The following is a 15,863-nucleotide window of genomic DNA, read 5'->3' as shown; positions in this document are numbered from 1 at the left end:
AACAACGTTATTTTGTTATTTGTTTAATCGTAGTTAGGTTAGTGTTTGGATCATAGTGGTATTATAATACTACAGAAAAGCGTTTTTTATTATTATTTGGTTATTCTTTTCCTAAGATTCGTCAAAGTAATATTATGCTATTTAAACTACCGCCAACCTAACATATATGTAATATGTTGGTTACACTGTACATTTTGTTTTTTGTTCTATCACTCTAGGATTATTATAAGCAATTTGAAAACAAATTATATACTATAGTATACAATACTTTGTATACTCGTTACAAATAACGAATTAATGAGTGAGTCAAAGGGAAAATATTATTTCAATATAAATACATTTTCTATCTATCAGAAAAAGAATAAATTGTCAACCTCAGTTATTTCTAACTAGTCATGGTGTAACATAATATATTATATGATATCTATTATTTTTCGAACCGTAATTTAAAAATATGAAAAAAATTATATGTCATCATCTAAAAACTAGTAAATAGGTTCAGTTAAAACAAAAAAAGCTGCGAATTCACCGAATTCATTTTAAGCGAATTGAATTAGAACAACATCACATACGCTCATCAAATAATAGATTATTCGTTGCAAAATATTCGGATATTCATAATACAACATTAAATTTGATATTTACACGCGGAACCGGAAAACAATTAGTAGACCAACAAATCGCCGAATTTGGAAAAAAAAGTGAATAAATACGACCGTCGTACAGAAGTCTTCTCACTTACAATACCTAATGTGTTACTATTTTACAAGACAAAAGTGTATATTACAGTGTTATAACTCGACTGCTTATATTTTCATTGCGCTCGTCGTAAACGACCAAACGCGAAGACAGCGACTTCTCTTCGTGTCTACTTTGGTCTCGCAGTGACATCAACCGCAGAGGTAATAACAATACAATAACTGTGTTAATAATTAACAGCGGAAGCGCGGGGCCCAAACCGTGTGTGCCGTCGTCCGGGCGGCGGCGAAGACGGTCGGCTGTCGTCGCCAAGACTCGTGTATTATATATTTTATATTATTACTATTATCATCGTTATAATATATACGAGCACAACTCGGGCGCGCTCTCTATCCGCCGCCGCCACCCTTGCAAGATCGCCGCAACGCGCCGCTCTCCGCGACCGTTTTCCGCCCACCGCCACCAGTGTGCCGGGTACGCTAGACGACTGTTGATGACCGTCGTTCGATGTGCCGTCCGTCGTAACCGCCGCCCGACGATTTGCGGCATTGACGTTCACGTGATTTCGTGTTTTTTTTTTCCGTTTCGGTGTTTTATATTATCTCGTCGTGACTGACGACGACGCCGCCGAGTATTTCGCGTCACGTACGAAGACAATATAATAATAATCATAAATAATATAATATACTTCGTCGAAAACCGAGAGACACCGTAAAAATTTTCAACTAACGAGTGCCGTCGGTACGCGTGTGCGTTTTTGTTTCAGTTCGGAGGTCGCCGATCGTTTTACCGTGTCCGTTTTCCATCCGCGAAATTGGATACCGTCGCCGTCTTGCTACCACGACCAGTGAACAGGTAAGCCGTTTCAAACGTAAACCATACCTTATGTTACCGATGTCGGTTATTAATCACAAAAGGGTGAATAATTTCACGTGTTTAGCATTTTGTTGAATTCTATCAGTACAATGCCATTGGGTTTTATATTCTCGGCTGATATTCTTACAACGTTTTATCCACCAACATACTGGCGTAGCTAAATTGCCTACACTATACGCCGGTATCAAAATATGTGGGTTCATATTTTGATGTCATCTTCCATATTAATTTACGTGCGTACGTCTAAACGTTCCAAGTGAAGAGTAAATATTACTATTATTCCGGCATAATATTAAAAATTTTAAAATTTTAATCAACAAAAGTTACAGGTTTCGGTCGTAGATCCGATTTTTTAGGAAGCGTTTACCACGTCGACGGTGTTCACGATATGATTCCGTCTATGCGCGTAAACGCGGTAAAGTTAGCTCGTTAAAAAGTGTGCTCACTTACTATTGAATATTATTAATCATTTTTTTTTCTTTTTTTATCGAATTCGCTAATCGATTTTTTTTTTGCTTTAATTAATTCTATCATGGGTGAGTGCATATAGATAAACGCACAGATATATCATGTTATAAAGCTACGAGTATGTGTCTTCCAGTTATAATTCACTTCTATGATTTTATCTAGTGTAAATATTAACACAAAAATTATGATATTTATTCCGATTGAAAGTTATTTTGTTAGAAAAATAACCACTAATACTTATCCACTTATGTCGTTACGTAAATAATATATAAACATACGTTATAAGTGCTATAATATTTTAATATTATTTTGTTATCCTATTACATAGGTAATAATATAACCCTCCACGTATAATATAATATGTGACAATGGAATAGATAACTTTACGGTAAAAACAACTTGTAAACATGTATACGACCGTAATGTTGCTGAAGTACCAAGTACACTATACATACTTGTGTACATTACATATTATAATAATTCTGTAAATAGGCGATTCTTTTCTTTTTATTTTAAAATATACGCGTTTCATACGGAATCCATGTATGCATACATTTGTTTTATATGCTCATAACAACAGATGATATTAATAAAAACAAACTTCATTAAATTATTTCAATTAGTAACTGCCCAAATAATATATTAAATATATTAAATTCCGTGCAATTATTTTTCCTTGACAGTTGTTATTGTTTTATCATACTTGAGTCTACGCAGCACTATAACGATTTCTCTTTTCGTTCATTTCTCATTTTATAATTTAGAACTTCATACTTGTTGTTAGTATACCGAAGAAAACGTGATTAGGTAAACCTTTAATAATGTGATGTTTTGTTGCATTTTCGAGGTTTGAAAAAATGTTTTTAATATAATTAAAATGTATTTCTTATAAAAAAAAATTACAACTTCACAACTTTAAAATTCACACACAATGATTTATAAGCCTATTAATAAATAATCTATGAATTATTTGAATATTACCTATGAATATTTAAAATGTTTTAATTACAAATTTTTAACTAAACACATCTGTTCAAAAAAAAAAAAAAAATGGTTTTCTAATGGTCTTATTATGATGTTTAAGATTATTACAACACACATAACGTATTTACTATGACAAGCGTTTTTTACATGTCATGACTTCACTTTTTACACAAACAACGTTTACGGAAATAAAAAGATTGTCAATATAATTCAGTGGAGAAAAACAGTTGGGTCGCATTATCACCCTCTTGTCACGTCATCATGTTATTTTTCAACAACTTAAGCCTAACATGTTCTCATATTTTCAGTAAAAACCACGATTAATATTTCATTTTTATGCAAACGTATTTAATGTATTAAATATTTTTTATATTACAAATAAAAATTGGTTAATGATTGATTGATTTTTTTAAAATTAAAAAGTATTTAATTGCTTTTCTAAAAATATGTATGTGTATATAATGTAGGTACTAGGTATACTTAATATTTCTACTATTCACATAAAAATGATATTATAATTTTTAATAAAAAGAGTTCATATTAGTAATGCGCATCGTTTTAGTAAGTTTTAATTATTTATGCTGTAATACGTTAAATTTCATCTTATTATTATAAATATCTAATGTTTTCGTCACTTTGGCAAAATTGCGACTTGCGTAATACAATTTTTATATTTCATACATTAATTAATCATGTATAGCTCCAATGAATAACGATAACGAATAAGTAATACATTGTATTTGATCATTGGAATATTTAACTACTGCTTCACTCGTGGTTTATTAAGGAGTTAACCTTAACAAATGTAATTAAATATTATATCGTGGTTAATATGAAGAAAATGTTCAAGACTTTCACTTATGTTTATTTTATTTGTTTATATTATTTTAATCTAAGTAGTAGTAATAATAATTAATATAACATGTATAATTTAAATGAAAAAAACTATACAGTATAAAATAGCTAAAAATGTACATAAATATAAAAAAGAATCGCACTTTTTTTAAATTCAGACAGATGACGGGCAGCATTTCTTTCTAATAATTCTTTTCAAATCGTCTACGTTAGGTTAGGTTAATTTACCAAATTTTAGCAGCAATCCATTTCGATATATCGTATAGTACGCAGCTGTAAGGCCTATAATGACCACTGATGTATTCAGTTTCTTTTCGAAACCACACTTGATAAATGAGTTAAGAGGTTTAATTTGTCTATAGCATGACCTTCCCGAACCAGTTTGTTCCGTTGGTAATATTTTGTCTATGCTGGGTCAAAATGATCTGGGACTTAATCCTATTGTAAATGATCTTCTAAAGTAGATTGTAGCAATAGTTTAAAAAGTAAATAGCACGATAAGTCGATAATCGTTTGCTTCACTTTCGTTTTTATCGAATTTAATTATTGCAATAATCTTAGTTTTCTTAAAAGAGATGGGCACGTTTCCTGTAAAATATTTTTTTTATATATTTTCAAAATATATCCTTTGATAAACTCTATGACTATGTCCAGAATTATGCGTTTAGGAATTTCAGTTTTCATATTTTATTACATATTATATATTATATAGCGGTTTTAAATATTTATCACGAAGTTGATCCAATAAAATAATTTTGTTTCAAACAATTAAATAGGTACCTAATATTAAATTATATGTCTGTTAATTATTATCAATATTTACAAAAGAATTACTGCTATATTTTTAATATATTAGAGAAAGCAAAAAATGTTTTGCCATACCAATTATTTATAATCTGTTCTTTTTTTTATCATATAAATCAAAAACTTTATTTGAAAATATTTCATATTTATTTTTCTATTCACCATTGAGATTAAATTGATTGTTTCATAAATGGCTTTTTATTAAAATCATAACATTACATACTACTACGCAGACATACTACATACACATTTATATGCATATTATATTATAGAGAAAAATATACAGATCCCACGAGTATTTACTAATTTAAAGTGATGGTATAATGGAGTTTGCGTTACTTCTACCACGTAAAATAATAAATCTTTGTGGGACATCCTATTTATAATATATGTTTTTATTTTACAAACAACTAAGAATCATTTGAAAACATAATAAATGTGAATTTTCAAATGTTAAAATATAAAATCAGCAATTACACGTATGTAGTAAAGTTTTACACAAAATATTTGCATTTTTAAATTGGAAAAGCTGCCAGGACACATATAAGCCGGATATCGAGCACACAAATTGCTTAGCTTACCTTTTCGTAGTATAGCGATGTATTTATAATACATTTGAACGCAGTGATAAATCATCACATTCGATAAGCGATTCAAGATGGAAGCCGATTTACTATTTAGCACTGATCAGATGTGATTAGAACTATATGCTTTGAGCTGTAACAAAATATTTAATAAGAAAAAAACCTTAAATTGAATTTATTAAAACCTCTCTCGTACTCATTTTTTTCATATTTTCTTTAGTTGTTTCTTACGTAAAATAATGGAATTCGAAAATAACTTTTTAGCAGTAGGTATATTGATAAAATTCCAAATCCATATATGTTTTTTTTTATGAAATATTGGAGATTTTGATAAGGTAAAAAATGTTTACTGAAAAAAATATATTACTGTAAAATCAATACATTTCTCGGTAAAATGCTCAAAAATCTAGGACAATGTATAATTTTGTCTTAATAACTATTTTAAAATTGAATCGATATAAAATAAATATTTATTGGAAAAGAAAAAATATTTATTTTTTATCGATTCAATTTTAAAAATTATTTTTTATTTATAAAGTTATTAAGACCAAATTATTTAATGTCCTAGATTTTTGAGCATTTTACAGTTCATATTTAATGACTTATTATGATTCCGTACAATTACTTTAGATACAATGATATTTTATTTGTATGTTCTGCATAAGTGTGAAAATGTCGTTTAATGATATTCCAAACTAATATTCAAAACCCTATAATGAATAACGATTAATTATTACCTACCGTAAGTAAACCAGTATCTTTGAAATTTCATTACTAAGTTTTATACCCGATTTTTAAGTTGCTGCATGACCTATTAGATAACAGTTCATTGGAATTTAATGTGGGACGATAGTGAAATATAAAAGGGTAAGTCGTTTTGGCACCAGAACCAACTTTTGCAATAACACATTTGATCACCAATTTTGTTATTTTTAACTTCCCAATAAGGTAATATTAATACTAATATTTTTTAAAGTTTGTTTGGGCACTTGAAATTTATGTAAAATTACTAAATTAATTCAAATCTACCGCGCAGGTCCACAGTGTCTGATTATAATCCACCATAAAATCATATAAAATGCCGTATACAACTAGCTTGCTTCACTTTTTTTTTTTATTGTACATATTTTAAAGTTACGTTTAAGATTTAATATTAACCTACCAATAAAGTTTAAAATTTTATAAAAAAAATAAAAAAAATGTAATTGTTTGTGTATATAATATGTGTTTAATATTTTTTTTTTCCCAGAAATGAAATATTAATTACTAAAATGAATTATTTGAATTGTTTGTTGTGTGTGGCGTACAAAAAGGTTATGGGTCGCGTCTCGTATTTCGGAAACGGTGTGTGATAAGGGAGTGCGAGACAAGTGCCAAAAATGTTTTTCGTGTTCCTGCATCAACCGTATATATTATGCTATACATAGTTGTTACACAGACAGTGTGCACGTGCGTTTTTGATTCTCCTAAATTACTAAAATATAACGATGAAACGAAAGCCACAATATATATATAGTATTTTTGTATTTATTTAGTCTTTGGAATTGTTTCAAAAGTGTCATTATATCTCTTATATTGTATACACATTTATTATAAAATGTGTTTACGCTCATTGTCCGCGTAGATATTGATAGGTTGATACAAAATAAATTTTGGTTGGATGAGGAAAATTTTTTATCAATTTACTGATAACACCGATATTTTATGTTTTTAGAATCTATAGGATTTATAATAATTAACGTCACTGCGGGGGAACAAAACTATACTTATCTGTGTTGGGTATTTTGTATTATTATAACTATTGTCTGGTCATAGTATACAATGCGTGTGCGCACGCCACTTCAATATTTCATTAATCAAAATACGAAATACAAAAAAAAAAAAATAATAGTAATCAAAAACAACAGGCAGGTCATGTGTACCTGCAGCAGATCAACTACATACCTATACCTACTTTTACATCTCTTTTATAATCGTTTGACCGGATGGATAATTTTTTTCCCCTGAAACCAAAGAATATAATATAATGGATCTCTCTCTCTCTCTCTCTCTGTATATATATGAATATTATTATACACGATACACATCGTAACAAAGTTTTCGTTAAAAAAAAAACAAACAAATAAATAAAACGCGGAAAAAATGAAAACTAAAACATACAATTTTGAATGATAAATTATACATATTTTTATAAAATATATTTAAATTATACACAATTTAAATGGAAAAGCGTTGTTTTGAAATTATTAAGAATTTAAGATACTAAGATAATACTATTTTAAGGCAAGCATATTACGATGGGTCACACGAGGATGATATTATTAATGTGGAACAAGGAATGGGAGTAATTTATTTTCGCCTTCTCCCAAGTTTTATAGTAAGCTCAGTGTAACTTTTTCAAAACTTCGGACTTTCAAAAAGGAAAAACACCCTTGGTGTGTTGTGAAACTTTGATCGGTCTCGTAGACATGTCAAATCTGCGTGGATTTGACAGTGGCAAGTTACTTACTTGAGTTACGGTTTAAACGGGATTTACTTTTTTTTGAGCGCAGAAATTATGAAAAAAAAAATGATACTAGTTTTCCTGTATCGTGGCAATAATGGTGTATTTTGTCTTTTGTGACATCAAGAATGACACTTTGTATGCTTGCGGGCTCTCGAGGTTGGTTCAACGTACTAAAACGACATTCAACTCACTTAAGTGTATAGTTATTTCCAGACAAAAAAAAAAAATAAAATAAAATTCGAGTTACCAAGTGAATTACGTTTTTATATTACTGTATCATCCTTCTTGCATAGAAATATTGTTCTTCTTGAAAACCTAGATCTATCAGTAAAGAACTGTATGTGTTACCACCTGTGAATCTATCGAATTGTGGTTAAGTAATTTTTCAAAAAATAAGATAAAAATTAACGCATATTTAGTCATATTATCACCTAGACATCATAATATGATATTTTGCACTGATTTCTCGCTATTTCAAACAATACAATTTTACATGTTATGATATGTTAATTTATTTTATAAGGTTGAAATTGACTTAAATAGTTAAATGATATAATGTGAAACGAAGATAAACTTGATGTTTACTTTATTTTTATGTACTTATACTCAATCACTATTTCATATATTATGTGTTCTATCTACAATTATCAGATAAACTATTCAAGTTCATTCGTTATTTATTTATCATAAATATGTAATATATTCTATAAATCAAAATTAGTATGCAACACGCTATCGCTAATAGTAAATATCGGTGATGTTTATGTAAATCGATTATCTATATTAATTTTAACGTATTATAGTAGTGTACGCACAGAAAAAAAAAATAAGATACGGTAATAATATGGCCTCTTAAAATGAGTTAAGAATACATAATTAATTGTATCTATATTTATTAAAAACATAACAGACTTATAATTTAAAATATTTATTTCATACAATTAGAAGTTGAAGTAACATTATACAATTACATTTTTATTTAAAAAATATTCTATAGTTTTTTTTAAAATTAAATTAAATTTTAAGTTATACGTGTATGCGTTGTGTAATTTTTATGCTTGGTAATAAACTTTGAAATGAAGATCGTTAATTTGAAAATACACTTTTGTGTGGGCTTACCTACCTTCATAATTACTGAAAGTTAGTTATTATACCAATTGAATGAGTTAAAAAGCTAAAAATTAACCATAAAAATAAAATGAAAATTACTGGCTTAAAATAATTGGAACATGAATATTAAAGGTTACATATTTCATCATAATAATATTATAAACAACATTCATCTTATAACTATATAAATGCATGTTAAATATTCATGTTACACTAGTCATATAATATGAAAATGTGAAACTGTTTCCAATTAATAAAATATATGTTTCGTATATATAATTAATTTTGAAATCTCTAGTCAATAATTCGTTTTTTTTTTTTTTTTGTATGTACAAACAAGAAACTTCATTGTAATTATTATACTTGTCATAATAAATAAATTGTGATATTTTGTGGTGGATATCTACGTTTATTATTAGCCGTATAATAAGTATGTTATAATATAGTCTGAGCTATTTAATTCATATTAAATTTAATGGATAGGTTATCTGAGAATTAAGGAGACATTAAAATTCCGTGCGCATTCTTACCTTTTCACTCCTATCTTTAAATATTAAGATGATTTCAGTCAAAAGGTACATATTAAACTTGTCAATGTCCAATATAAATGGTGACCGGATGATATTGTATATAATAATATTAAGAAAAATATTTGTTATTACGTTTTTGATCTGTATTACTGTATTATATATACAATTAGAATATTGTCATTTCGAATTATAACTAATAATCTGATAGTGAGTTTCACAAAACTTTATCAGATAAGGATAATTGCTTTTAAAACTAACACGAAACTTAGAATTTATGTTTTACTGTAGAGTAACAGAATAAAAGTGTTGAAAAAATGTATTACAAATACGATTACCTTTAACGGTCATCTTGAAAAAATGACTTTCTTATGTTCATTAAACAGTAGGTACTGTTATGAACAAATAATAATAATTAACGTAAAAAGTCTTAGCAGAAAAATTATTACATTTATAAATTAATTGAATTATAAAGTATCATTATAATGTAATTAAAAAATATTTTGACGTTTGACAATACGTCTTAGAATATTATTTTCTACCAAATCTCTTCTTAAGTTGTTTGAAGTGTTTGACAAAAGAGTTTAAAAACAAGTTTTAAACTCAATTATGAATTTGATTTTAGAATTAACATAAATCTACGATATGCTTGTATATGCAGCTTTATTAGTTTAGCCTAATGTTAAAGAACTAAGTGTTTTCGCTAATTTGAATAATCAACTTAATGATATAATAAAAAATTAATTAATTTTTATTTGCATTAAGATACGTCATGTTTTATATTATTATAACCATTGTTACGCGTTGGACCCATCGAAGAATACTTTCACTGTTTTCGACGTATACGCCGTATGTATATATATATATATATATATATATATATACACGAATCGTGAGTTTAGATGACTAAATCGAGTACGGCGTGAATTTACAAATATTGTTTGATACTGACAATCGGTAGTACTCGACTGTGGTGATAATGGTAAACATCGATTCAGATGTCAGAATTCATAGTATTGCAGCCGAGCGAAGTCAGTGGTCTGAAAATATAGTCAACGTTTTCTGTACGCGACAGACCGCGTTTCTTATTATAGAATTAGTTGTGCACCCGAGATATTTATCTGTACTTAATATGTTGCACTGTTGCACCTGCACTTGCGTGCATATTACAGGCGAGTAGGTATGGTTTGGGATGCACGAATATCATCCGCTAGAAACGACGTCAAATCGCAGTTCGGACTCGGGTTTGAGGGTGGCGTTTTATACGGTCGTCTGTACGGATCTTCGATGACCATCGCGTGTAAGCGTACGCACAAAGGTATGGCGCACACCCGTTGACGGGTTAACAAAGTTTCTCTGCTAACTGTAGTTTATGGTCTCATATACGCATTAAACTATAATACGTTTATATAATATATTATTACAAGGCCATTCGTTCGTCGCCCGTTAATCGCACACGTATATAAAAGCGCCCGGTTTAAACTCGCCCCTCGCCCGCTAACCACTTCGAGACGACGTTGCGCGTTTCTCCCGTCGTCGCAGCTGTACATTATAGTGCATTACGATACGCACAACATTATAATGGGCCCCGCGTGCGTGACACACGACCAAACGAGGAACGACCCTCGCCAGCGCGCGTCGTATTTAAACTCTGATCATTATATTGTCTTACACCGATTGTCGTAAACGCCACTGGTCGGTATACAGTAGGTATTACAGTATATTACAGGATCAGTGGCATGGCGGACTTGAAATTTTTCAGAGGCTAGACTAATATAACTATATTATACTCTAGCCGCACTCAAAAGCCGATAAAATGACATTTACCGCCGAGTTTTTAACCGCTTGTGGTAGTAAAACATATTTAACTTTTAGTCGATACTAAACAATTAGGAGTCGCAAACATCATTTGACTGTCCGCCAACACTCGAAAAACTCAAACACAGCGGTCTGTCTTTCACCCTCTTCGACACCACGCATAACTACGACTGAAACGGTACGCGATCGATCGCGTATACTTACCGAGACTGACGCGTAGCGACCGGCCGATCGCGGGTAGACGACAATACGACATTATGCACAATAATTTGGTAATGCATATTATCATGCGCACTATATATAATACAGTGTTGTTCTTCGGCGGGGCAGACACGAATCGACACGGAGAAAATCTGTAATGAAAACACACACTAAACATTTTAGGCGAGTGAACGTATTTTTATTATGCATATGACATGTGTATATACACGCGGTACCCTACGGTTATATTATTATATATATATTTACGTACAATACGAATGTTGTTGTTTTTTGTTTTTTTATTCTGTCGCGAATAATCTAATATGTAAATGTGTAAAGTCGGCCTAAACTCGTATATGGCGTGCAAACAAGCCGTTGTGTGTTATTATTGAATGCAAACGGTACATAAAGTATGTCAACAGACGGAGACGGTTTGTGCCAAACAGTTTTTTTTATTAGATTGTAAAAATGCACGCAAAGTGGCTACTGCTGCTGTTGATGCAGGTAAACGCGTCATACTATTATTATTTTATTGTTGTATTATAAATGTATATGGCGCCGCCCCATCACATTGCCCATCTGAAAATTTAAACTAAATACGTGTGGTGCACGTGGCGCGTGAAAATATTTTACTTGGTCTAGTGGATTTTCATAAGATGTAAAATAAATTAGGTGGCACAATACAGTATACACTATGTAAGGTACACGTTTATAAAATTGACGGACGTAAACCATGAAATGGTTCGCCGATAGCATACTAAATATTGTATGAGTGAGTTAAATGTTATTAAAACAGATCAGCACGTCTAATGATTTTAGCCACATGTGGGGTAATATACGTATAGTTGTGTAATATTTTGTCTGTCTATGACATGTATAAAAAAACATTATATTTTTATTTAAAATTCAAGTAGGTATGGAAATACAAATTTATACGTCTGATAATTAGAGGTAACACAATTCATAATACATACTTGTCGTTTCAAAATACATTTTAACAAAATGAAAATAGAAAAATAGGATATTTTGAGATAATAATCAAATAAAACTGGCTTGTAATATATGTTGCGCCTATGAAAGAATATGATACAATAAATTAAAAATACGATACAACACAAATAATTAAGGTATTATTAAAAAACTTAAAAAAATTGATAATACGCTTTTTGTATCCATAAAATAAATTTCATACCAGTTTTTTTTTTTTGTGTTCTATATACGTCAAAAAAATAGTTTCAAGTGCTGCTCTCAATTTACAACACAACTGTATACGAAAAAAAAAAAATAATAAGTTTGCGTTGAAACAAAATATTTTATTTGACCTCCATATAAATTTAAACTGTAGGTATATTTAATACATAATATTTTTAAATTTACCTGTACGCAAAATTTCGAGTTTTATGAAAAATGTATATTTACAAACATTGAAAACGTTTTTATAGTTATAAATAATTTATAAGACTAAATTGTAGTAAAATTATTATCAATATTTAATTTATTTTTTTTTTTAAATTTAATATTTATTTTCCTTTATTCGAAATATTCGTGGGATTAAAGACATATTTAAGTTCATTAGAGATTCGATTATACTAGGCTTGGGTTATTACATATATATAATATAATAATATATTATAATATTGAAGAGCATTTGAAATAAGGTATACAGATATAATAATTAAGTATTCTAATGCTGGTATCTTAATAATAAAGTATCACCTGAGAAAGATATATATGTATACATACAATTATAGACTATATGATAAATTATTTATATGATTCAGTGGTAAGAAAATAATGGAGGGAGTTAATCAAAGAAATAATAAAAGAAATAATTTTCGAAAAAGATGTTTCAATTTTAGAATAATTGGATACTTTAATATTGAAGAGTCGTAAATGACAGGGATGTGTAATGAGTTGACAGAAGAGAGAAAATATTATAAAGTAAATTTACGTGTTTTTTGACTAGGATTATGATGGTCTTGATGATTATTTTTTCGGCGCTTGAGTAAAGATGTACAGTTTGGACATCTCTTGAAGTTAGATATATGAGCACCCCGTGAAGTTACACTTGACTGGGCTGCTTTTATACTTGGTACAGTATTTTTAAAGATGATTTTTTTTCACACTTGACGTAACGGGAAGCATGATTAAAGAAGTTTGAAGTATACGAGTATACATAATCTCGATAGTTGTGACATTGTGGTGGACCATTCTTGGTTTTATTTAGTAATTCACTTTAATAATAACTGTTTACATGCTGAATGACTGAATGTATTTCCCTATTATTATAATTAACTATACGAATAAAAACATATAACTAATGTCCATTTTCTTACATCTATAACCCAATTTAGCTAGACCCTCAGAAATATCAGTGGCGAGAGTTATATTTTGAAGGTTTTAATTATATCCCTTTGTATAGACGTAGCGATAATTGGAGGTATGAGTGGTAGCTAGTTGGCTGCAACTGTGTTGCTTACACAATTTAAGATAATATTAAAATTGTTACGAAAGGCTCACTGAACAGCTCATTGAGTTCAGTATTATTTTTCGATAAATAAAATAAATAAATAAAATTCAACTGTCCTAGAGGGTGAATTATAAAAAATAAAAAATAAAAATGTTCACTTATATAAGAACCCATAGACCATCAGTACCGATGTTACCATTTTTTGTATCATTATATTTTTTCTAGTATGGATTGGGGTAGCCCGGTATAGTCAACCATTTGGTTCTCAAAAATGGTTTGTTCTAGATCAACCAGTATATACTTGACTTTTAAAATATTTCTGGTTATTAGGCAAAAACGTGGGCGAATATGTGATTAAGTGAGCGGAAGGATTTAAGAAACCACTATAACCGAGCAAGTATATCAAACAAATGTATATCTGTGTAGTGGCCAGTGGGTCAACGCCGAACTGATATTTAATAAGTAATAACTAATGAATAACAATTATTGAAGTATTTAGGTTACAATAATACTTAAAGTATATGAAATACTATTGAAATGGTCCTGCGTACATAACAATATTATAATATAGTCACAAATTCATTTTGAAAGCTTAGCTTGTTATAGTGGACGAGTTGAGACTTGAGTTCTTTTAATATTTTAAATTAGAAAAATGTCACGGGAACTTGTATATTATTACAATATGCTATGTATTATTATTTTTTTTTTTATTTAAATAATGTTGTAAAAATCAAATTGAAAGATATTATTATAATAGATGTTTGAAATTTGAATGTGTTTTGTTTGAGTTTGTTGTACTTTACAAAAACCCTTAGGTTTTAGGTACTTTGGTATGTTTAAAACGAAAGAATTATAAATTGTATTGTTTTCATAAAGTTATAATTTATTTCACGAGACGAGTACACATTTAATTTATGTATAAAAACGTAAACCATTGCAGAGTTGTGCCGGTGTCGGAAAGTTATTTAACAGATAAAGTTTCATTATATTATCAAGTATATTTTTAACAATCATTACGGAATGAGCACATTCATTACCGAGGAACATAATTATTTCATGTGAACGGATATAATATATATAACGCGCATTTTTATGGTTTCGCGACGATCGTTAATATTACATAATATTGTGTTTAGTTTTGGCTTATTAATAATCGATACGTGATAATGAAGATAATAATATTATTGCGAACGTGTGCGAGGGAAAAAATATATAACGAAGCCATTAAATCTACATAATCTTAACTGTTCACTGTATACTTGGGACCCCTTCCAACCACACACACACATATACACATACAAACATTGATGAGCTGGGCTTGCAGTAACGAAAGTGCCAGGGACATTTAGCCGTGGGTTCCTCGTTTAACGACTTTATATCGATAATTCCTCCCATAGGATTTGGCCCAGTATTCGACACGAAACTCTTCACCCCCTCCCAACCCGTAATGTATACACACCCACATACACGCGTGCGTCTGCATAACAAACTGTGTTACACGAATTTTCTCTCGATTTCTGTCAACACGATTATACGAGGTACTCTTCATATGTATGTGATGCAATGTGTGTTTTCCGTCGAAATATTGCGACGCACAAAATTGCACTTAAATTGATTTACGAACATCAACAAAGGCTTTATCCGGAAGATTTGACGATTTCACCTTGAAGTTAAAAATTAAATATCTCATACGTACCACCAGATACACTCTGTATACACGGACCGTAATACTATATGATCTTCGTTCGCATATACGTACGCGTATCTGAAGCTCGATCAAATGGTGGGGAAACTATGGCGACGATTGTTTAACGTAATTTTTATTATTATACTCTTCAGTTGTGACACTTTTTGGATTTTTATTTTTATTCACCGATCCGCCCATCAATATCATTGCCCGATATTTTAAATAAGCCACTGATTGCGATGGTCACTTGTCAATTGAACATATTTTACTGTAC

General features: G+C 29.7%; 1 protein-coding gene across 5 annotated transcripts in view; it reads left to right on the top strand.

Annotated features, from left to right (window-relative positions):
- Positions 1–1,097: 1,097 nt before the first annotated feature.
- LOC132928851 (leucine-rich repeat-containing protein 24-like) overlaps positions 1,098–15,863 on the top strand; it is a 290,763-nt gene continuing 275,997 nt past the window's right edge. For 4 of the 5 annotated variants that reach the window (XM_060993766.1, XM_060993763.1, XM_060993767.1 and 1 more), the window contains exon 1: positions 1,099–1,554. The gene's annotated coding sequence lies outside the window, so the exon portion shown is untranslated. Of the gene's footprint in view, positions 1,555–15,863 lie in introns of all 5 variants that reach the window. The other variant, XM_060993764.1, reaches the window with a different exon arrangement.

Source organism: Rhopalosiphum padi, chromosome 4 (genome assembly GCF_020882245.1).
Source record: "Rhopalosiphum padi isolate XX-2018 chromosome 4, ASM2088224v1, whole genome shotgun sequence".
Classification (NCBI taxonomy): Eukaryota; Metazoa; Arthropoda; class Insecta; order Hemiptera; family Aphididae; genus Rhopalosiphum; species Rhopalosiphum padi.
This window is presented reverse-complemented; position numbering and strand designations above follow the sequence as displayed.